Raw genomic sequence first — 21,000 nt, 5'->3', positions numbered from 1 at the left:
CTCTGCCGGGGGGTGCCCTCCGCCTCCCCGCGGGCCTGCTGGCTGCTTTCTGCCTGCAGGCTGCCAGTGGCGCCGGGCTGGTTCACCCGTGGGCGATTGGGTCCGGCTGCACCGGTCTAAGAAGCTCTCTCTCTTCTTATGTGATTAGTGATAGTGCGGGCTCTTAGGTAGACCAGGTAAGTCATGACAGTTACCTGAATGCTTGGTGGCTTAGTTGCAAGCACAGCACTTCATACCCATTCCTCATTCATTGTGCAGTAGTGCTGGCACGAGAATGTGTGCAAATGTGTGTACGCAAGACCTTTTTTGCCCATGCTTCACAGTAATACATTCATTTGGAAAACTGACCTAAAACGTATTTAGCCTTAATGGTTGAGGTGCTCTGAGACTAAGCGAGTAACAAGTGTTTGGCATATTTCCTGTATCCTGGAGTTCTTCACTTGAGACCCTAAAATCTGTGTGTGTAAATATAAATTTTGCTCACAGAGACAGGTGATGAGGCAGGCAGCAGTAGGTCAGCATGCAAGTTAGCTCAGCAGAATCATTGGGAGTTGGTGTCTCATGCATGGCTGTCCTTCACTAGCAGTATGTTCGTTCATTCTCCAGGATGCCTCCTTCTCCTTGCTGCCCTCGCTTGTGTTTGACTCCAAAATGTAATTCCACTCAACCCTTTACCTTTTCCACCTCAGACTAGATAGAAAAAGAGGTGAGAAGTCATGGAATGTGGGGGATGAAAAGTTGCTTTTTGGGTCTGCTTTATATTGTTTCATATAGCATAGTCATGTTCTTGCCAAAATAATATGCATAAAACAAAATGGGGGTATGGGTGGGTGTATCACAAAATCATAAATCACACATGCCAGAGGCTGTGCAAGCAATGGCATAAAAACATACCTTCCTGTAAGTGCATGCCCTGCTGTCATCTGGTTTTCTAGCCCAGCCCTTGGTCCATTTGGTTCAGGTTTATGGATTTGCAGGAGTACAGGCTGGTGTCCAAAATGAAGCTACAGTTTTAAAGCATGAGTTTAAGTTTAAAGTAAGGGGTGCATTTTTCAACTTAAATTTGAGAGGAAATTTTACTTAAACAACTTGTAGTTGGTTGCGTTGAGGTTTGGTGGAAGTGTGTTGACTTGATAGAAGGTGCTGCACTAACTCTAATTAATCTGCCTCATAGCTAGTTTTGGTTTCAGATTTGTTGAAATAAAAACATTATTCTAATAAGAGTGGCTTATATTGCTGAGCTGAACCCTCGATTGGGAGTGACTGGGGAGAAAGAAGTTCACTGAAGTCCACTGAAAGTGGCAACCCCTTTCCCACCAGTTCTTCTACAGTTGTCTCCCATCGAAAGAGCAGCACGGCCTTCTGTACAGAACTACATGCCAAGGACCCAGGTAGTGAGAGAGCATTATTTTCAGCATAGCTAATTTAGCTCTTTCCTAAATTTTATGAAGAGAACCACAAATTAATTATTTTTTTTTAATCAAAATAAGAGTAGGTCAAGAATTGACCATTGCTAGTTGAGAACTGCTTGAACTCACAAACAGCGATCTCAAGAAAACAAACCAAACAAAAATAAAAACCTCAAAAAACCCAACCAACCATAAAAAAACTCCCAACGCAAAAACCAACAAAAACTCCCCAAAAGGAAAAAAAAAAAAAGAGCCAAAACAAAACCCAAACCGAAACAACTGTCTTAGTAAATCCTTAAGAGAAATTAGATGGAATGAGTTTTTGGGGGAGTAGGGGAAACATGTTTCTATTGGATTCCATTATGCAATTATTATTATTAATCACTTCCATGTTATGGTTTGTTTGTTTCAAAACAAACTACCTGTTATATTAAGCTAAGGATTCCAGTTAAGAAAAAAGAGAGGGTTTTTTATTATTACTACTGGAAGTGCTGATATGGATATATAGCATGGCTAGACCATTATCACAAGAGACTGCCAAGAAATATTTCTGGAAAAACCCTTGAGCAGGTTGTAAGGAGGTTTTCAGATGTGTGCTCCTAGTGCAGATATAAAGTCGGAAGCACTTGCTTATCTAAAAGTCCTTTTTTCCAAATTGTTGATTATGGGTAACTATAGACCAAAATAATTTCCTGGTTAATGATTCTTTTGGTACTTCAAGATGTACCTAGTAATTGAAAGGAAATTCTCTTGCCAGTTTGGGCTAGACTAGAACTTCAGGTCTGTCAGCATATAAGGGCTATTTCTGACTGCCTACTCTGCTTCTTAAATTTGCTCTTTGTCTTCATTTGAGTTAATATTCAGGTGGAGTTTGACTGAGTGGGGTGGAAAATGAGGTTTTTTGGATTTGGAATGTCTATGCAAAGGGACCTTTAGGGAGATGAAATAAATTATTTGAATCTGAGCATAAAAGGTATATGAGCTAAGGCTTCTTAATTCTTGGTGTGTATACTTTTTCATTCAAAAAAGGGAAAAAAAAAAAAAAGGAAGCTTTAGTTCAGTCCATGTGGTCTGCCACAGCAGTGTGGTGTGGAAGGGATTTCAAGGGAAAGAAGATGATTTATTTTTGGTATGTTAAAACTGACTAGTAGATCAAAACTTTAAAGTGTTGGCTGTTTGCTTTATGAGGTACGAAGAAGTGGCATTTCTTTTCATGCATGTTTAATGAAATATTGATGTGTGCTATATGGAATAAATAGAATTGCAGTAAAATAAATTTGATTATGTTTTTCCAGATTTGAAGGTTAAAGTCAGTTGCGTAACTATTGGTACTAAGATGGATCTGTACAGAGCACTTTGGTTTTGCACATAATTGTCCATTCTACCCTAATGAACTTTTGCCCTAAGTAAGGCAAATAACTGAAATTCCAGATAGCAGATCTGGGGAGAAATGGTAGTTTTATGGAATCTGTACTGTTTCTTGTTTAAGAAACCACTGGAATTAACAGCACTGTACTATCTGCCAGCAAGAAAAAATTCCATGGTATTTTAGCAATGCACCATTTCAGCAACTCTGCGCATCAATGTCTCATAATATGTACTCAGACTGAAGCACTGTTTTATAAAGAGCCGTGTGGGAGAACTGTGTTCAGTGTTAGACTGTTAATTTAATTTTTGGTGATATATGCTCTGAAGTGCTGTGAGGATGGGACAATAAGTCTTGTGTTCTGTTCACAGATGCTGCCTGCTGCCCATGGCTTTCAGGGATGTCAATGCAAGAAGACATATTGGACTTCAGCAGCTCTCATCCTTGGCGTTAGCTGGAAGAACGTTATTGGGGCCAATGAGATCGTGTAAATTCATTGTGGATGAAAGCACCAACCAAAGCACATTGATTTGTTCTGCAGTTAGACTGATTGAAAGTTTGGATTTAACTTGTGCTGCCGGACAGCTTCTTAATGAAACCATTCAGGCACAAAACAAGGAGTTTGGGACTGGGATGAGTACCCTGTTGTTTCTCGTTGGTGCATGGAGCAATGCCGTACTGGAATGTCTCCAGCAGAATGTTCCTGTTTCAGCAATAGTATCTGTGATGTCTGAGGGGTTGAACTCTTGCTGTGAGAGAGTCCAGTGTCTTCAAATATCAATACATGATGCAAATAAAGAGCTGTGTTCTTGCAGTGTTAGGCCAAATGCTTTTAAAAATACAACTTGCCAAATTGGATGTGACAGTCTTCTAAATCCTGAGATTTTCCTGTACGTTCAGAAAGATATTTCTGCACCAGAAGAAGCAATTCCAAGAAATTCTTGTTCCCATCAGGAAGGTGTTTCTAATTGTAACAAGCGCCTGCTTTCACCTTTGGCTGGCTTTGATGAAATAGCTTCTCTTGTCAAACCAGCGGGTGAGAAAAGTACACCCAAGATCTCTGGCAGTGGTGTTATCACATCCAGCTGTAACAAACAAAAGTTAACTCACAGCAGATACTTCAGCGCTTTAGGAAAAAGCCATTTTTCAAGTCGGCAAGGTAATTTTCAGGGATGCCACTCAGGACCGGCAGTGGATCCATGTGAATGTTATGGTTTAGAACACCTGGTGATGGCTCTGAGCCATGGAAATCAGACTAGTGTGAAACTGCTGCAAAGCATTGTTGCACATCAACAGGAGAAGGCAGAATGCAGTATTTCTTCCCAGTTTAATATTGCAGAAATTGTAACATGCTGTTTACTGGGCCTGCCTGAAAGCTATGCTTGTATCTCCCCTGGCTTTGTCACGCTTGTGTCACCAGAACAAGCCACAGTTATCAAACGCTTTGAAGACAAACTCCTTCGGATTCTGCTAATGGATGGTGACCTAACTGAGCAATATCGTCACTTAGGTTTTAGTAGACCGTGTAATGTAAGGACCATATTGGAGCATCCCAGCCTGCTGGAAGGCAGAGCAGGAGACTTGTGGTTAAGCAGGATGTTAGAGATTCTGATTAGTTTTGAAGTGAACTTGGTTTTGGTCAAAGGAAATGTGTGTGAAAACTTAATGGAAAGATGCATAGCAAACAGTATATTGGTAATTGGTTCTGTGACTCGGGATGTGCTGTGTGCCTTTGGGGAGGTCACCAGTGCCCAGTCGGTGACATACCTCACCCAGCTGAATGCTTCTTATGTGGGGAGTGGGGCCCAGGTGGGGCTGTGGAAGGCCTGCGATGGGCGTGCAGTGGACCTGGGTGAGCTTGTGCCAGTCAGGATAAAAGCGCAAGGAATGCCTCTGCTCACGGCCGTGCTTACCACTACTGTACCTTCAAAGATGCAACTCATTGAAGACCAGTTCTGGACTTCAGCGTATCGACTCCATCATGCCGTAAATGACAAGAAGGTTTTTCTTGGTGGTGGAGCAGTGGAGCTCTTGTGCCTTAGTCACATTCAGATGCTTGCAGAAAAGCCTTTACAGCCAGCAAATAAAAATGCTGTTAAAGAGTTTCACAATCCTTGGCTGACAGCATCTGCGACAGAGTATAAATCAGTTGTGCTCCAAGCGTTAGCGAGCGGCTGGAAGCAGTATATTTCAGTGGTTATGTATAACATGGCAAAAGCTGCATCAGAGTTGGAAGCGTGTACCTCAGTTGATCATCACCTCAAAAAAGCAGCTGAGTGTGGCTCTCCCTCAGCATATATATTGAAAGAGTTTAGAAGAGGCAATCTGCTCAGAGGTAGTTCTGGTACCCTTGCTGACTATGGAGAGGATTTAAAGGTTTACGATAACGTTGCAGCCAAGACAGAGGCATGGCGGAGAGCTCTAGACTTGGTGCTGCTAGTGCTTCAAACAGATGCCGAAATTATCACAGGTCCCCAAAGGAATCAGCTATTGAACTCACATGTGTCAAGTGAATTTATGTTTTTATAGGACTTGCAGGTTTTATTTATAAGTCCATGAGTGGAAGAAGTCCGAGTGCAACCTACATTTCTTCATAGCATATAAAGCAAACATCTAGACGTGATTACGACTTCAGAGTGTAACAACAGAAATCAGAATGCGAGACAGTCACAAGGTAGATATAATTTCCCATTTCTAGAAACAGGAGTTAAATAACAATCAAAAATCACTTGTGGACTTACCTCTAACCCCAGCCATGCACTTCTAACTAATGATATTGTCTGTATGGATAGATTAATCCAGTCAAAGTTACATTAATATTATTTAGCAGAGCAGATGTGCTGTTCTTTTCTTTGTTGTTATGAAGAGCACTGGGCAGGTGGGTACATGTGGAATCTAGTTGGAGAGGAGCTTGATACCTCAGATGTGCTTATGTTCTGAACGTGTGCTGTCTGTATATGGTATTTGGGCTTGTGTTCTGTAAATTATTCTTGTTTGATGTCTTTTTATGCCTTCTAAAGAAGGGTACAGATTTCTTACATAACATTGGTATACTCGTGTTAAATGAAAGAATATATATAATGTAATTTTTAATTAATATCTTGCTCTAAATTTCTGTACATTGCAAATGTAAGAGTTAAACTTGCAATAAGTTATGAGTGTTACATTTTATACTAGGACATTGTATCAGTATATTCTACTTTTGCATATTTATGTAGGCCATATCTCTTATTTTCAAATATCTACCCTTTGGAATATCTCTCGTTTTGACCTAATTTCAGGCTGAATCCTCCCTTTTGGCATTAAATGGATGTATCTCTACACAAAGTTTTCTTCTACATCGCAAGTTGGATTTTTAGATTATTTCCTCTAGGCTCTTTCAGTTATCCTTGCAAAGAGGAAGATGTTGTATGTTTTAGCAGTTGGCTAAAAACTGAAAACAAATGTATCATGATGATTGAGGGAAGGCATTTTTACTGTGTTTTAGCACTTAAAATTATAAAGAAGAGCCATAGAGAACTGGCGCTTTGTTGCAAGAAAGAGGTGTGTAACTATGGAGATATTTTTTTCTGCATGTGGGATTTTGAGTCACACTTAAAGTGAAATGTCTCACCAGTCCAGTGAAAACAGAATGGAAAAAGAATGGAAACGGTGGTACTAAAGCAGATTCTTGCTTTTAGGAACTGTCTCCTTAAAATGCTAATGGCTGGCAGTACTTGGTGTAAGCACTAATTCATTGCGATTGCAGGTGACAGACAGTCTTTCTGGGGTGAAGGCTAAGAATTGGGGTGGGCTAAAGAGTGTTTTTTAAGTCGTGGTTCAGTGGAAAGGCAGATGGAAAGCAAGTGGTGATTTTACCGTTAGAGCCTTTGCTGCTACCTATTCATTATTTTAAGTGGATGTTTTTTCTTCTGGACTTATTTTCCTTGCGACATTTCCCCACTGCAGAAGACATCTCAGAGAAGAGCCCTCAGCTGCCTCAAACCCCCGTGACCACTGGCAGTCCCCTAGCTGACTCATAGTGAGCCCTTAGCACAGTTCTTTGCCTCTGTGACCTGTTGGAGATGCTCCTTCCTCCTGGGAAGGCCCTTCCCCTCTACCTGTGCTTTTCACAGTGCCTAATTCCAGAGGGCCCAAGTTAACGGAAAGGAAAGACAGTTCCTGAAATGTCTCCCACGTGCTGCATTTTGGCACTTTGGCATTATATCCCATTATAGTTGTCAGTAGGTATTTGACAGTATCTGATATTTTCTACCTCTCTCATGTTCTCCAAATTGTTTTGCTTCCTTTGAGGTCTTCAGCCCTGTAACATGTAACCTACATCACATTCTGATAAAAATAGGCCTTTTTGAGACTTGCTTACAGCTTGTGGGTCTCCAGAGCTGGGAGTTTCCCAAAGAAGTGGGGTAGGCTACTGAGGTTCTAAATTGACCTTAAGCATAAGATTAAATTGAGATCCTTAGAAGTAACTTTTGAATGCTGAGCTGACCAGAAGCCCTAACTTCATTTTCATGAGGAAAAGAACCCATCTAAATGCATTTTATCCTGGGGCTCGCTTCTATGCAAATATGTATTGTATCAAATCATATACTTGTATCTCTGATGGAGCTGTTTACCCAAGTGGTTCACACTAGAAGAATAATTGATATATTCAGTATATAAGGAAAAGAAAAACACATATAATAGAATTCATCCTCAAATATGGCTTAGATACATATAGATGTGTGTATATGTGTTAAAGTGGTGTTATACAGTATATTTTCAAAGATTTTATTCAGAGTTACAGAATCACAGAATCACCATGGTTGGAAGAGACCTCTGAGATCGAGTCCAACCTTAAAAAAAAATCAACACAAAACCCAAACAAACAACAAAAACCCAACCAAACAAAAAAAAAACCCACAAAACACAACACCCCACCACATTACACCCACCCACAAACCAGTAATCTCAGGCACTAGAGCATGACCTGAAGAGCCACGTTTACACATTTCTTAAATACCTCTAGGGATGGTGATTCTACCACCTCCCTGGGCAGGCTGTTCCAGTGCCTGACCACCCTCTCAGTAAAGTAATTCTTCCTAATATCTAATCTAACCCTCCCCTGCTGCAACTTCAGACCATTTCCTCTGGTCCTGTCGTTATTCCCTTGGGAGAAGAGGCCAACACCCACCTCTCTACAACCTCCTTTCAGGTAGTTGTAGAGGGCAATGAGGTCTCCCCTCAGCCTCCTCTTCTCCAAACTAAACATGCCCAGTTCCCTCAGCCTCTCCTCGTATGACTTGTTCTCTAGACTCCTCTCATTGCTGTTCTTATTGCTGAGTTGCGTATTTTAATTTTTATGTTCTACTCATGTGACACTGGAAGGCTCTTAAGGAGGTTAAGGGAACACATTAATAGCAGTTGCCTTTTAGAAATATGAGAGGAAATTTTTTTGTGTGTAGAAAGCTGTGATCATAGTATTTAGCCATCCCTGACCGGAAACTAAATATTTTGGTTTTCTAACAAACTCCTGAATTCAGTGGATTTAGCAAAATCTCATCAGTACTATAGGGTTTTATAATTTTAATTTGAAAGAGTGGTTCCTAGCAGCACAGGGATCTAGTTACATTAAAGTTTTGATCATCCTGCAATTATATTTTCATTGTTATGCAGTTGGCAGTTGAAGTTTAAGGGCTTGTCCAAACTCCTGGTGTACTAAGACAGGAGAGAGAAAGTGTTTGGTTGATCAAAAGGGGCAAAAGGAGCTAGTGGCTGTTAGATGAGAGAAATGGAAGCACAGCATATAAATAAATACAAAGAGACTCTGCTGCTCTGCAAGTGTTTGCAGCTCACGTTTGGCTTTATACTGTTTTTCTTGAACCTCCTGTACTGAGCATTGCATAATCCTTGTTTCCAAGAAAAGATCCTGTTGCACTTTATTTGAATAATAGAGTTAAGTGGATTATGGAAAAACGGCATACATGAATTGTATTGAGGTGGTCCAAATGTCTATTTATAGGGTTCTTAGACACTGAGAGCTGACGCACCAAATGTTGAGAAAATCCAAAATGATGTAATTTTTCCAATCGGGCTTTTAAAAAGCACATAATGATTTCTTTAAATATTGTGATCCAGAGGTTTTATAAAAAGCTGTCAGACATTTTGATTATTTAACACTTGTTCTTCTAGAGGCCAATGAAATGGAAAATTTTATTAACTACCTAGATAATGTATCCTGGATTACTTAAAGTTATTTCTTTGATATGCATAGAAGATTAACATGCATGCTGTCCTTAAGGCATCCTCCTTCTGCAATGTGAAATACAGTATACCTGTGTGGCTTTCTCAGCTTCAAATATCTCAAACCTCTTGGCAACATTGATTGAGGTCCTGCCTGTGTCTGCCGTTGCTCTCAGTGTAGGGCATTATTTCAACAGCTGCTGCGGGCAATTGCAGCTTCTCCTGGGCAGAGGCTCCTCCTAGGATACACAGAGGCTGTTTGTGTAGAGTATGATGTGATGGAAGAGCTAAGCTTTTACATTTGACATGCCTGGGAAGTTGGGAAATAGCAGAGATTTTGGGGAAGGGATTCTCACAAGGAGTAGGCATCATCTCACTCCCTGCTGAAACCCTGTCTTAGTCAGGTGCCTGATTTTTCCCTTGCATACCAGTATCATTATTCCCAGCTCACTGCTCCTTCTGTTTAGGGCTGATTGCATTTTATTTAATGTTTCTTTATAAAGCCAATGTTTTAGGCCTCTTTGATCCTTCATGATTTCCTGAAATGTAGTAGAGAACTTAATCATAGCCAGGAGACCCTTGTCCCAAGCTGGGCTAGACTAGAGAGCACAGCCTGCTTGCAAAGTCTGGTCTTCCAAGGACTGATAGCCTGATGATCACCGCTTGTCAAGAGGCATCTGATAGTTTGCATACTAGTAGGTGTGCTGAAAAAAAATTAACAAGGAAACGTAGGAGGCCATGGTCCCCAGGCCAAGAAATGACTGTGACAGAGTGCAGGCTGAGGGGGCTAAGGGTAGTTATGGAGTAGCAAAGGCTGAAGGTGAAAACCTGAGCTCTCTATAGAGTTGGAAGAGTCCAGACAGTTTATTTGCACTGACCTCCTCTGGATATCCCAGGCAAGGGCTGCTGAACATCCTGGGAGGACATTTCCCTTTTTTAGGGGAGGGAGATGGAGAAAGGGATCTAATCTAGGAGAAAAGTTATGGAGTAACAAGAGATTTTTCAGCTGTGCTCGTGAGGATAAAGTGACCAGTAGACCTGAGTTACCCATCAGTTGCAGGAGGATTGATGTAGAAGGTGCATCTCTGCCCAGAGGGGTGAGGTGTCCCATCAGGGGGATGGGGTGGGCTACAAGGCAGCTGACAGTGTGGATTGCATGTGCCAGGTGAATGAAATAACCCCCTGACCTTTACAAAGATGTGTCCGTGCTGAACCTCAGTTAACTCTGGTTTTTGTTACCTTCGCTCTGTCACTTCCTATATATTTCTTTACTTCCTAATAAAAATAGAGCTTTACTGAAGCCAGATTTTACTTGGAATGTCAGTTGGCATAACCACAGGTACGAGAGAGGTAGGAATGTTCTACAGAGCACTCACTAGCGAGAAACAGGTGGGGTGTGTTTTAGTTGCACTGCTGAAGTTGCTTTCCTAGCTGTATTCCTCTAGAGTTTACGGTGCAAGTAGCACATCAGGGGTTACTGGAAGGAGGTTTGTTGTGTGTGTTGCAAAGCCCAGTTTTCTGGAGTTAGGGTAAATGCTGTCTGACTCCCCTCTGTGCAGTGGGAAGTCTGTCAGCTTTCCTTGCATTTCTTGTCAGTATTTGGGGAAAAGACTTCCTTGTCCCAGCGCAAAGATGTTAGCTTAAATCCCAAAGGCAGAAGGTAGTCTTGATTACAGGATTTTCCTCAAGGCTTATGTCTACTGTAAAGTGACCCATTAGCATCTTCAGAACATTTATTAGCTTCTTTGCCTTCCTACAGCACAGTGGGTAAAGAAAAGAAAGATCGAAGGAAGGAGAACTGGGATGGGCTGTGTCTTGGATGGGTTCTGCTATGATTCCCGCTCTTCCTTTTGGGCATTCTCTCTAATTCTTATGTGGAAAAACTGAAGTAAGAATACATTGTGTGTGTACGTATGTGCTCACAGCAGGCCCAATGTGCTACTGGGCAGATGTCAGCTTGCCGCCCCAGCCATCCCACTGGTGGGCTCGGCCACCCTGGCTGCCCGCTGCCTTGCCTGGCTAGGAGTGAGCTGCCCTGTCCTTTACCTGCCCAAGTGGGGGAGGCAGGGAAGGGGGAGCTGGGTGTCTTCCAGCAAAGGCAAAACTAAATCTCCCTGAGCCAGGCAGCCTGGGATCCAGGATAGCAGGGGTTGGTTTTTACCAAGCCAAGGTGGTTTGGAGTGGCTTGGTGGGAGGATATGGAAGCAGACTATTTGGGATGCTCTTCTGGGCTGCCCTGTCTCCAGTTTATCCTGGGAAAGAGTCAAATATGGGGAGCAGAATGGAATGGTTTTTTAGAGGATTCAACATATCAAAAATCTGCCTGCTGTTCTGTGCTCCTCATTCAGGGGAAATAATGTGATTTTCTGTCTGGCTTAAAAACATCACCTGTCCAGCATGTCCCCCTTTCACACACTGAGGTCTGTAGGTAGTGAGACTAGAAATTACTTTTTGCTATGTTACTTTGGGAAACTGATGCAAACTTGCACAAAAATATTTTTGAACAATGTAAAATGACATTAACAGCTATAATTAATATGTTTTCTATATCTTCTGTACTCTTGAAACACTCCTAGGCCTCCATAAAATGTCTCTGGATGGATTTAGTAGTAGTATTATCTAACTGAATAAGAAACAAGCTTACTCTGGTGTCTGTGTGTGAAAGCTGCCTAACTTCTTTATTTCCTTTTGAACTTCTTGATTTATTCCCGTCAGTGTTTGTTTTAGAACAAATGTTCTCAGCATGTGTCTTGCCCAGTGACGTTGAGAAGTTTCCCTGCTAAGGCTTTCTGTAGTGGATCAAAGTAACTGGGGATCTTGCAGCAGGCCAGCAGCAAGAAGCAGCCTTCTGCAATGAAGAGGGTTGGTTTCCCATAATCAACTCAAGCAGGACATCTAGAGGAGTTCTGCCAACCCTACCAGGTAAGGAATGAATGTAACGTCTTGTTACTGAATTTTTTAAAAAGATCTTTTGTGTTTTTAAACTCTGTAGCACCCTGCTATATGACAGTGCCATACTCAAATGTGACTGAGCTGCTGCTTCAAAGATGTGTTTGCTGTTACAGGAACCTGCAGAGTTGCCAAGACTGCTGTGTGGAACAGGCACTTTTGGGAGATCCTTTAATAACAGAGACTTACTACAAGCTTTACAATTTCTATAAGGCAAACTGACAGGGATGTTCAATTGTTCAGTTGTTTTTCTACAGCTAAGTAAAACACGGGTCTGGTCTGACCAGCTATAAATGCTTTTTTTTTTGTATCAAAACCACAGGCTTCAGAGGATATTTTTTACTTTTGAAGGGATCAGGGTGTGACAGGGTGTTCAAAAGTGTGACTCAGTGATACATTTGCTCTGTCCCTTGTACAGCTTCTTTGTGTTAATTCTTTACCTTGGGAGTTAAGCTAAACTTTTGAGCTTTTGGTAACTTTCAGAATGTGAGCATCTGTACTGTTGTTTCTACAGTTTTCTCCTCAAAGTCACTTGTAGAAGTGTAACTTTGTAGCAAGTACTTTGAAGCAGAGAGGTTATATTCCTGTTTTATTCTTTTCTCTCCGTCAGGAACCCTTTTGAGATCAATTCCACACCAGTGTAGTTTGAGCATAGTTTGTATGACATGAATTTGGAAAAATCAAAAAATCACAGACTAAATTCTGCCACTTCCCACCAGCGTTGCTGCATTAATTAACCATTTATTGCAGAGTCGCAGGACCAAGACCCTTTCCTTTCAAGGTGGTGTGTTAACCAGCTATAAATAGATCTGCAGCCTTAAAGGGCTTATTCTTTGTAGATAGCATTGTTCTAAGAGCTGATGTCCCCAGGGACGATTTCAGCACAGTTGAAGGGAGAGTGAGAACAGTTCGGGTATGTGCACAGACTAGAGGCTGGTTTTGATCCTGAGTGGTGGAAGGAAGAAAATAACACACTGCTCCATCTTTTTCTCACTTCCTATCTCTTTATTCCATTAGTAATATCCATTTCTTCAGACTTTAGAAAAAAAACCTGTAGTAGTTTCTTTAGCTGCATTTCAGTGATGGTTTGCTGTGAGTACTGGGATTCAGTTTTCATTATATTCCTGAAAACTTTGTTATTTTTACTGTGGTTTCCATTTTGAAAGCTGCAGTTAGCATTTGTGGCTGTCCATACCTGCACGTTTTGCAAATTCTGGACTGTGTTATGTGCATCTAAGTAAGCCTTGAGAACATAACCTGAGCTGGAACCTTCTGCAGGTACTTCTGCAAGTCCTTACAAATGCAATACTTGAGGATACAGCAGAAACTATACAGGAGTGTGTAATCAGAGGAAGCGATGTCTGAGGTGCAACTGCACTTCTTGTTCCCCTGCAAGCCCTCCTTTTTCCAGGCACGTAGCGTGCATTTCAAGATTTAGCAGAGGAACAAAATGAAGTTAAGTCATGTCTGCAGTGTTGAGTACTTTGGTGGCTTCTGAAAAGCCAGTTTTCTTAGAAGGGAGTTTCAAGCTTTTGCTATTCAAAGACATTGTCAGCGTAAACTAGTCACAGTGAAGCTTCCTGCACATTGACTAAGGTGTGATCTCTATGGGCCAAGTGTTGACCGCGGTGTTCACCATCTCTCTTGCATTTATGCCTTTGAGCTCAAAGCACTGAATCCCTACAGAGGACACGACAGGGAACATCCTGAGCAGCTGTGGAGGTACACAACAGCTGCATAGTTCAGCAGGGCCATGCAGAAGAGTGATCAGTGAATTTGTTAGTGCATGGATTTACAAAGAGAAACCCTGCAGAGCGGCTCCAGTAGCATACAGAGCAGTTGCTGAAATGGGGAGTGCACAGAAAACCTGTACAGGCTTCAGAGCCTGTTGTGGCAGTTGGGAGCAGGAGGGGAGGGAATGACAGTGTCATGTGCAGTTCAGGAAGGGACAAGTGCCTTTTAGGGAAGAGGTGCTTCCCTGAGTGGAGAAGAAAAATAGTTCTCTGACTTCTGCCTCCATATCAAGCCCCCAACAGCCCCTGGAGAGAAGCTTCATACCACGTTTAATCCAACCTCAGTTTCACCAGTGCTATCTCTGGCAGCCACGTGTTCCTGTGATGAGACGTGTTTGGGAGGAATCCTTGTGTCCTTTTCAGAAGGGTGGAAAGACAGGCTGGGCCATGATCTTACACAGATGGTGAAAGAGCTCATGGGAAGAGGGGGAAACCAAGTGGGGAAGGCCTGTATTTGTTTTCCCTGCCTGGCAGAGATTCAAAAAAGTAAAAATCTGTTTAGCTGGAAAGAAATTCCTTCCTTGGGGACCAAGTGCTACTCCAAACAATAAGATTATTTTTTAGTTCTTGCAAGAGTATAAAAGACAGCATGCGTTTTTTATTTAGGAGTAATGGGAAGATTGGTCCCTGACTGTCTTTTATTTCAGCTCAAATCAGTAGGCTGGGGTTTAGTGCTATTTGCAACTTTTGTCTGCTGTGTTGAGACCAAATATTTAACCAGATTTGGAGAGATGACTAAAAATAACAGTTGGTGAACTGATTTATTTCTAAGGTGTAATCTGAGTCACTGCTTTCACTGACTAAATTTAAAAACAAAACAAAAACAAACAACAGAAACCCCTTATTTGTTAGTACTGGAGAGCGAAAATATCTCCAGAGGAGTTGTATAAGATAAATTTGTATATCTACATATAAATACATGTTGTAGAGCAGAACAAACACAGTTTCTCAGTGGCAACACTAACTTTTAGTCCAGTCATACAGTCCTGAGACAGGGCAGTTAATCTATTCACCACCTGTTTAGGTCCAAGAAAACCGTCAAAATATCTCCTTTTCCAGAATAACTATCTATTATCGTTGTCAAAGAACAGCTTTTTACTAAAAGAACCCCTCCAATAAATTGAAAGGAATTTTGTCTTGTTTTGGTTATTAATTCCTGTATTTCATTTGCTGCTCCCTGCATTTACAGTTCTGTCTGTGGGTTCCAGCTCAAAGATATGCATATACCATGCATGTACTAATTTAGGGGAAGAAGTAATGAATGCAATTACACGCGTATAATTCCATATCAGTAAAATGTCTTTGATTCCATGCAGTGATGAAAATTAGTACACCTGCAGCAATATGGATATGTTGATTAGGTCAGTTTAATTAACCGGCAAAGTCCTCCTGATATAATATTCCAGTTCCTTGAGTATGCCTTGCTGAAGGTAAAGAGCAGTCAGTGTTCAGTACCTCACTTCTCACTGCCCTTCGTCTGTTGGATTGGGTAAGCACTGTTTAAATAGCCATCCCAAGCATATCAGGCAAGTTGCTCTTTTTCAAGGCTACTTGATTTCTGGAGCCATTTAACTGTGACAGTATGCTGATGGCTGCCAGAAGCCAGGAAACTTGGATGTAATTGGCAGTAGGAGAGCTTTACTGGAAAAGCCAAAATCTTTGTTTATCTGAAGTACCAGGCAGTTAACTTTAAAAAATGGTTTAATGTGTGATCCCAACTATGCAATTATTCTAGCTTGTGTTTTTGAAGTATTTGACATTTCGGAGCAGTCCTGTAAATAAGCTCAACAGAATTGCCAAATGTCAGATCAGTAATTACTATACATGGAGTTGCTGAGGCTAATCTGAGAACATCTCTCGGCTCCAGTGATGGATACTTGGGACTGTTTCCCAACAGAGCTTGAGTAGGACCTGCAGCCTTCCAGATTCCTCTCACAACCATTCATACGGCCAGTAAAACTGTGGAAGAAGAGAGGAGTTTCAAGGCCAGGAGAAGCTAGAGGAAATAACTTAAAATTGGTTATTCCAGTGTCTCTTACTTGTTCAAGTCTGATCATTAAACAGACTTACTATTAAACTGCTGAAGAAAGGTCTTCCAAAATACAGGGACTAATTTATAAGTAAGCGACTTCTGTCTGTGCCAAGAGGGTGCTGCTTTAATTAACTGTGTTTGCTTACCTGTGAAATAGAACTTTAGACTGCCTTACAACATGATACTTGGAATTTAACACGTGACCATGCTGTGAAGAGGCATTATACAAATAAATGTTCTATTCCCTGCCCTCCCTCAAATGCTCATGTCCATCTCTCAGCTAACAAGTTAAAATAGGATTTGTTATGAATTGGATTTTCTTCTAAAAGGCAAATCAAGCTGTTTTCTTTCTGTTTTATGTGTTGCTATGAGCCGCTACCACAAACTCAGTTCTTGAATGAGAATTTACAGATGCCTTTGCTGATGTGCATGTGTGACAAGATGTTATTTCGCTGATATGTTATTCTCAGGAGACTGGAGGGGAAGGGGGAATGCTTTGGTTGTGAATTAATACAGGAACCAGTCCCTTTTTCAATAAAAACGTCAGGGAAGTTTCCATTGCTTTGGGGAGTTTAAAGGCTTGGTCCCTAAGAAACAGATTATTGCAAAAACATGATTGTCCTTCCTCACTCTTCTGAATACTGGAAAAAGATGTCTTTTTGATCATTTCTTAGTGGAAAGAAATGTACAACTGAGGACTGCTAATGCTGGTGAGAAGTACAACTTTCATTAAAAGCCACTCTTTCTCAGATGAACTTCTAATAAGCTCTAATAGCAATAGCAATTTATAATGACTGGGGAAAAAAGTTGCTTCAGAGATGCAGTAGGCTGAGCTGTCCTTTCCATTGAAGAATTTGTTGAGGATTCAGAGCCCAGCATCCCTAGTAGTTAAAGGATTTCTCCTGCAGGGAATGTCACTTTAGAAGAACGGTCAGCTTTGGAGACAGACATATCCAGCTCTATCAATCTGTTTCTTATCTCTAAAACTGCAAGCTCTTTAGAGAAGAAACTCTTTACTCTGTTCATATACTGTGTAACAAAGTAAGGCCTTGGATAACAAATAGGAGTCAGAATTATTGTAATAAGGAAAAACGTTTGATGTCATTTAAGATTTGGCTTCTTCACCTTGAAAGACATTTCATTGATTTGCAAATTTGATAAAGCTGATGGAATTTGTGTAGAAGATTCTTACATTACTTGGTCATACAGAATTCCCACAAGTATGGGCTCTGTAAGGATAATATTTAGGACAGGGTAGTTCTTGGAGAGTAGTAGTAAATCTTGACAATGAACACAGTGGCTCTTTTTTGGAATATAGGCTGAAGATTAAACCACAGCAGTTAGAGTGTGCCAAGTAGAGCTCCTAGTAGTCATACAACATACAGTGGAAAGTCAGTAAAGCAGAACAGTTCCTCTACATACCAATTGGCATACTGGAAGGATGGAATGAATGTCGTCTTTTTAAATACTCTGGGAATGAAACGAGACTGCAGTATATGTGGGGGGGGTTGAATTTCACTAACTCTTTTTAATATTTCTTTTAAAGAATACCTTATAATCTGCAGTAGTTTCCTTTACATGTGATTGATTTATTTATGACTTTAATATTAATTTCCGGTGTTGGATCTCTGTCTGTTTATTTGTCTTGGTCTGACAAAAGCATAAGAAGTTGCCCCTTGTCATGTTTCCTGTATTGCTGATGTGATGCAGTGCAGGGTCAGGCATTTTTGACAGCAATGGTTTTACTATTGCAAGCAGAAAATTAACAGACTCTATTGCTGCAGATTTGAGGAAAATCCTTTCCTTTGCTGTTTGGTTTTGTTGGGGTTTTTTTGTTGGTTGGGGTTTTTTTTTGTGTTTGGTTTCGTTTTATTTTTAAGTGGAAACTTCAATTACTTTTTTAGAATTATGCTTTCATGTGTGTCTGGCTCTTCCCCTGCTCTGTTTGCTCTTGAGTCCCCAAAATTAGCAAGAGTAATGTTCTAGTTTGCAGTGCAGTAGGAAAGAATAACTTGACTTTTTAAAATGTAATAAACAGTGCAAGACCTGGAACAAGTACAAAACTCTCAGACAAGGTGAAAGCCCCCAGAAGAATACCTCTATTCAAAATGTCTGTGGATGTCTGCAAATACTGCCAGGAGCTTAAGTCTTGTCCTCTTCCTTTCCAAACATGCGTATTAGGTTTTTCTTTAAAAATACATACTGTATCCTTGAACTCTTCCATGCTTCCAGTCAAAGAAGGTAGTATTTCCTTTAGACTAGTTGAATCATACATAAAATAAAATCTCTGAGACATTATTTTGGTCTTCGTTATTTCCCTCTTGTGATATTGGATGGAAAACAGTCTTTCTGAAATACTCAAGTGTTGAAAAACAGCACATGTTTCTGGCTATTGAGGGTTTTTACTGTGGGCTGTAAAAATCAAGTGCTCTTAATTATGCTTCCTTGACAATAGATTAATTCCCTGTTTTGCTTCCCTTGTTTACAAATTCATTGCTTTCAGCAGGAATCCTAAATAGGTGAAAACCTACCTGCTTTACTTTAAATATTTAATCTGAAAAAACCCCAAATTTCCTGAGGAGAAAATACACTAGAATCTACCTGGCTTAGCATCTCAGGAATTTCACTGGGTTTAAATCCATTTCTAACTGAACTTGTCCAGCTTTGTTTAAGATGTCACGTATCCTCCAGGACCTTTACGTGCTATACAGCTAATCTTCTTCTGCTACGGTCAGTGTTGTGCTGAGTTTCTTCTCTGGATGGGTGGTTGTCCCCAGGAGGCCCCTTGTCAGCTCACTGGCATGGCTCCACTCCCCAGAGGAGCCTTGCAGGCCCAGTAAGGGACCTCATTCACCAAAATATTCTGTATTGTGGTATTAATCATCAGATAAATAGTCTGATCAACTCTCAGGCTCTATGTCTCTCTCTGCGGGACCTACAGTAACACGGGACTACCCTCCCCCATGCATGTAGCAATTGTAAACTCATTTTTTTAAAACCCACATCCCTTGCTCTGCTGATGCCTCTTCATACAGTGAGAAGCATGGTAAATCTGCTGAAGTAACTTTACTGTTAGCCTCTACTGTTTCTCTTCTTTCACTGTGCTTTATTTCTCCATTGTGGTTTGTGTTTTGTTTTGTTTTGTAATGGAACTAATTATACTCTTCCCTCCTCTTGTTTGTGCAACAAAATATCTGCTTTACAAGACAGATCAAAGAGGTTTTATTTTGTGTAGGAAGCTCAGCTACAGATTTATTTTTCCCTAATGCCTGTAGGGTAAATTACTGTAGAAAAAACTCTTATATCACACAATCTGTTGTATACCTATGTCTCAAAATGCACATGGGATGACTTACATAATATGCATAGCAGATCATAGTAATTTCTTCCTTAAATATGAGCTTTGTCATTCTTTTGGGGTCAAATATGACAAAGTGAGAGACTGTCTGTTCTTTAATGTGTCATCTGTTCCACCTGGGTGACACCCATCTGTTTGAACGTCACAAGCAGAGGCTAATTTTGTAGCTGCGCTATTGCCAGCAGGCTAAGAAGGATTCTTTGTGGCATTTATTTACTCCTTTTTATTGGCTTTGAAATCACTGCTGATGGCAGCCTGAGTTTCTCTTTACAGTCAGTTGAGAACAATAGCAAACATCCCACTGAAATTTAACTTACTGGGAAGGAGTCACAAGTGGTCTAGTATGTGTTCTTGGATTGCTCTACTGTGTCACTGTCTTTTAGTAGTTCATAATTTCATGTTTGTTAATGACAAGACAGTCAAACAGTGTATCTTCCAGTAGAGGTTTTCTATGAGTAAATGAGTAGCTTTTCATATTAAAAACCTAGGCGATACAGAATTCTTCCCAGGCCTCCCAAATGTGCATGAAGGGAAGGGATTAATATAAAGATGATGGCCTTGTCATCTGATCTAGCCTCTTAAATTCTTTTGGATGTGCCAGCTCCAGAAATTCTTCCAGTTTATTTTTTTACAATCCCCTCTATATTCTGCTTCTAACAAAGTCCTGTGAGAATGACTGCAACAGATCAGAAAATGAACTCAGTTTTGAATCACATTTGAAATTGGCAGGAAAATAAGGGATTTAAAGCCAAACCCCACAACATCCTCAAATATGAAATATTTGGGATCAAGATCCCAGTGTTTGCTTCTAAGAAGAACCAGGGCTACTTGTGATTTTGTGCAATCAACCAGGACTTTCCGGTCCTGTAAAAGGAATGTCACTCAAAATGGAAGTTAAGGTAAAGCAGAGTCATTGTGAAGCCTTATCTGGAGGACAGTACCCACAGTGGATGGGACTATCTCCCTGTCGTTATCTGAAGTAATGTATATACCAGGCTGTAGAATGTCATGAGTCCATTTTTTGTTGCTGCTAGTTTGGTGTTTTAGTAAGTTGATTATCAGAGGTTGGCTACGGTTGATATTTGGGATACCGGTGGGAACTGTGTGCTCTTCTCAAACTACTGCATTGTCTCCATAGGGAGACGCCTATAAGCTGTGCATTCTCAGAAGGAACTACTTTGGGGAAGATGTATTGTCATTCTTCTTTTTCAGGGAGAAAATCCCCGTTCCTGTTCTCCTAGTTTTTCGGCATTGTCTAGCTTTTGTTAACCAAGTAAGCCCACACCCCATGCCTTGCCTCGAGGTAGATCTTTAAAAGATTATGACTTTATTGCAATAATGAATGTCTGCTTACTGCCTTACAGGTATGTTTAAGGCAGCAAAGATCTGCTACGCTACAACAGACTAACAACAAATGGCAATTCCTTATGAGAGGTTTTACAGCAATTGCAATTCCAACAGATAATCCCTTACCGTTACATCAGACATAATTCTTAAGGCATTACACATTGTCAATATTTCGAACTGTTCTTAGAGATTGATATGGTATCTGTGTTGCTGACTTTGCATTAATGTGAAGCAACTACATTCCACAAGAAATTCTGGAGACAAGTAGCTGCTTGAAGCCTAAAACTGTTTCACTGTTGTTACCGCATTTTCTTTTCATTTTAAAATCTTGCAATTAATATTAAAAAAAAGGCAAATACAGACCATCTGTGAAACACAAAGAAATTATTAAAAGCTGTATCTGTGAGGAACTCTGGGCAGGGAGCCATAACACAACTAAGCATTCAGCCAGCATGATATAATTATGAATTAAACATCTCTGAGTAAAACAAATTCCAAGTTGAAAATAAAAATCCATCACTTCT

General features: G+C 40.7%; 1 protein-coding gene across 1 annotated transcript in view; it reads left to right on the top strand.

Annotated features, from left to right (window-relative positions):
• The first annotated feature begins 87 nt into the window (after positions 1 to 87).
• The window catches only part of FGF2 (fibroblast growth factor 2 (basic)), a 65,885-nt gene continuing 44,972 nt past the window's right edge, over positions 88 to 21,000 (top strand). Inside the window, exons 1-3 of the transcript XR_001412895.1 lie at positions 88 to 176; positions 3,147 to 5,449; positions 11,713 to 11,919. The gene's annotated coding sequence lies outside the window, so the exon portion shown is untranslated. The remainder of the gene's footprint in view (positions 177 to 3,146; positions 5,450 to 11,712; positions 11,920 to 21,000) is intronic.

The sequence above is a fragment of the Calidris pugnax genome, unplaced genomic scaffold (assembly GCF_001431845.1).
Source record: "Calidris pugnax isolate Ruff unplaced genomic scaffold, ASM143184v1 scaffold42, whole genome shotgun sequence".
NCBI classification, from domain to species: domain Eukaryota; kingdom Metazoa; phylum Chordata; class Aves; order Charadriiformes; family Scolopacidae; genus Calidris; species Calidris pugnax.
The sequence above is the reverse complement of the archived record's forward strand: the minus strand, read 5'-3'. Positions and strand labels throughout refer to the sequence as shown.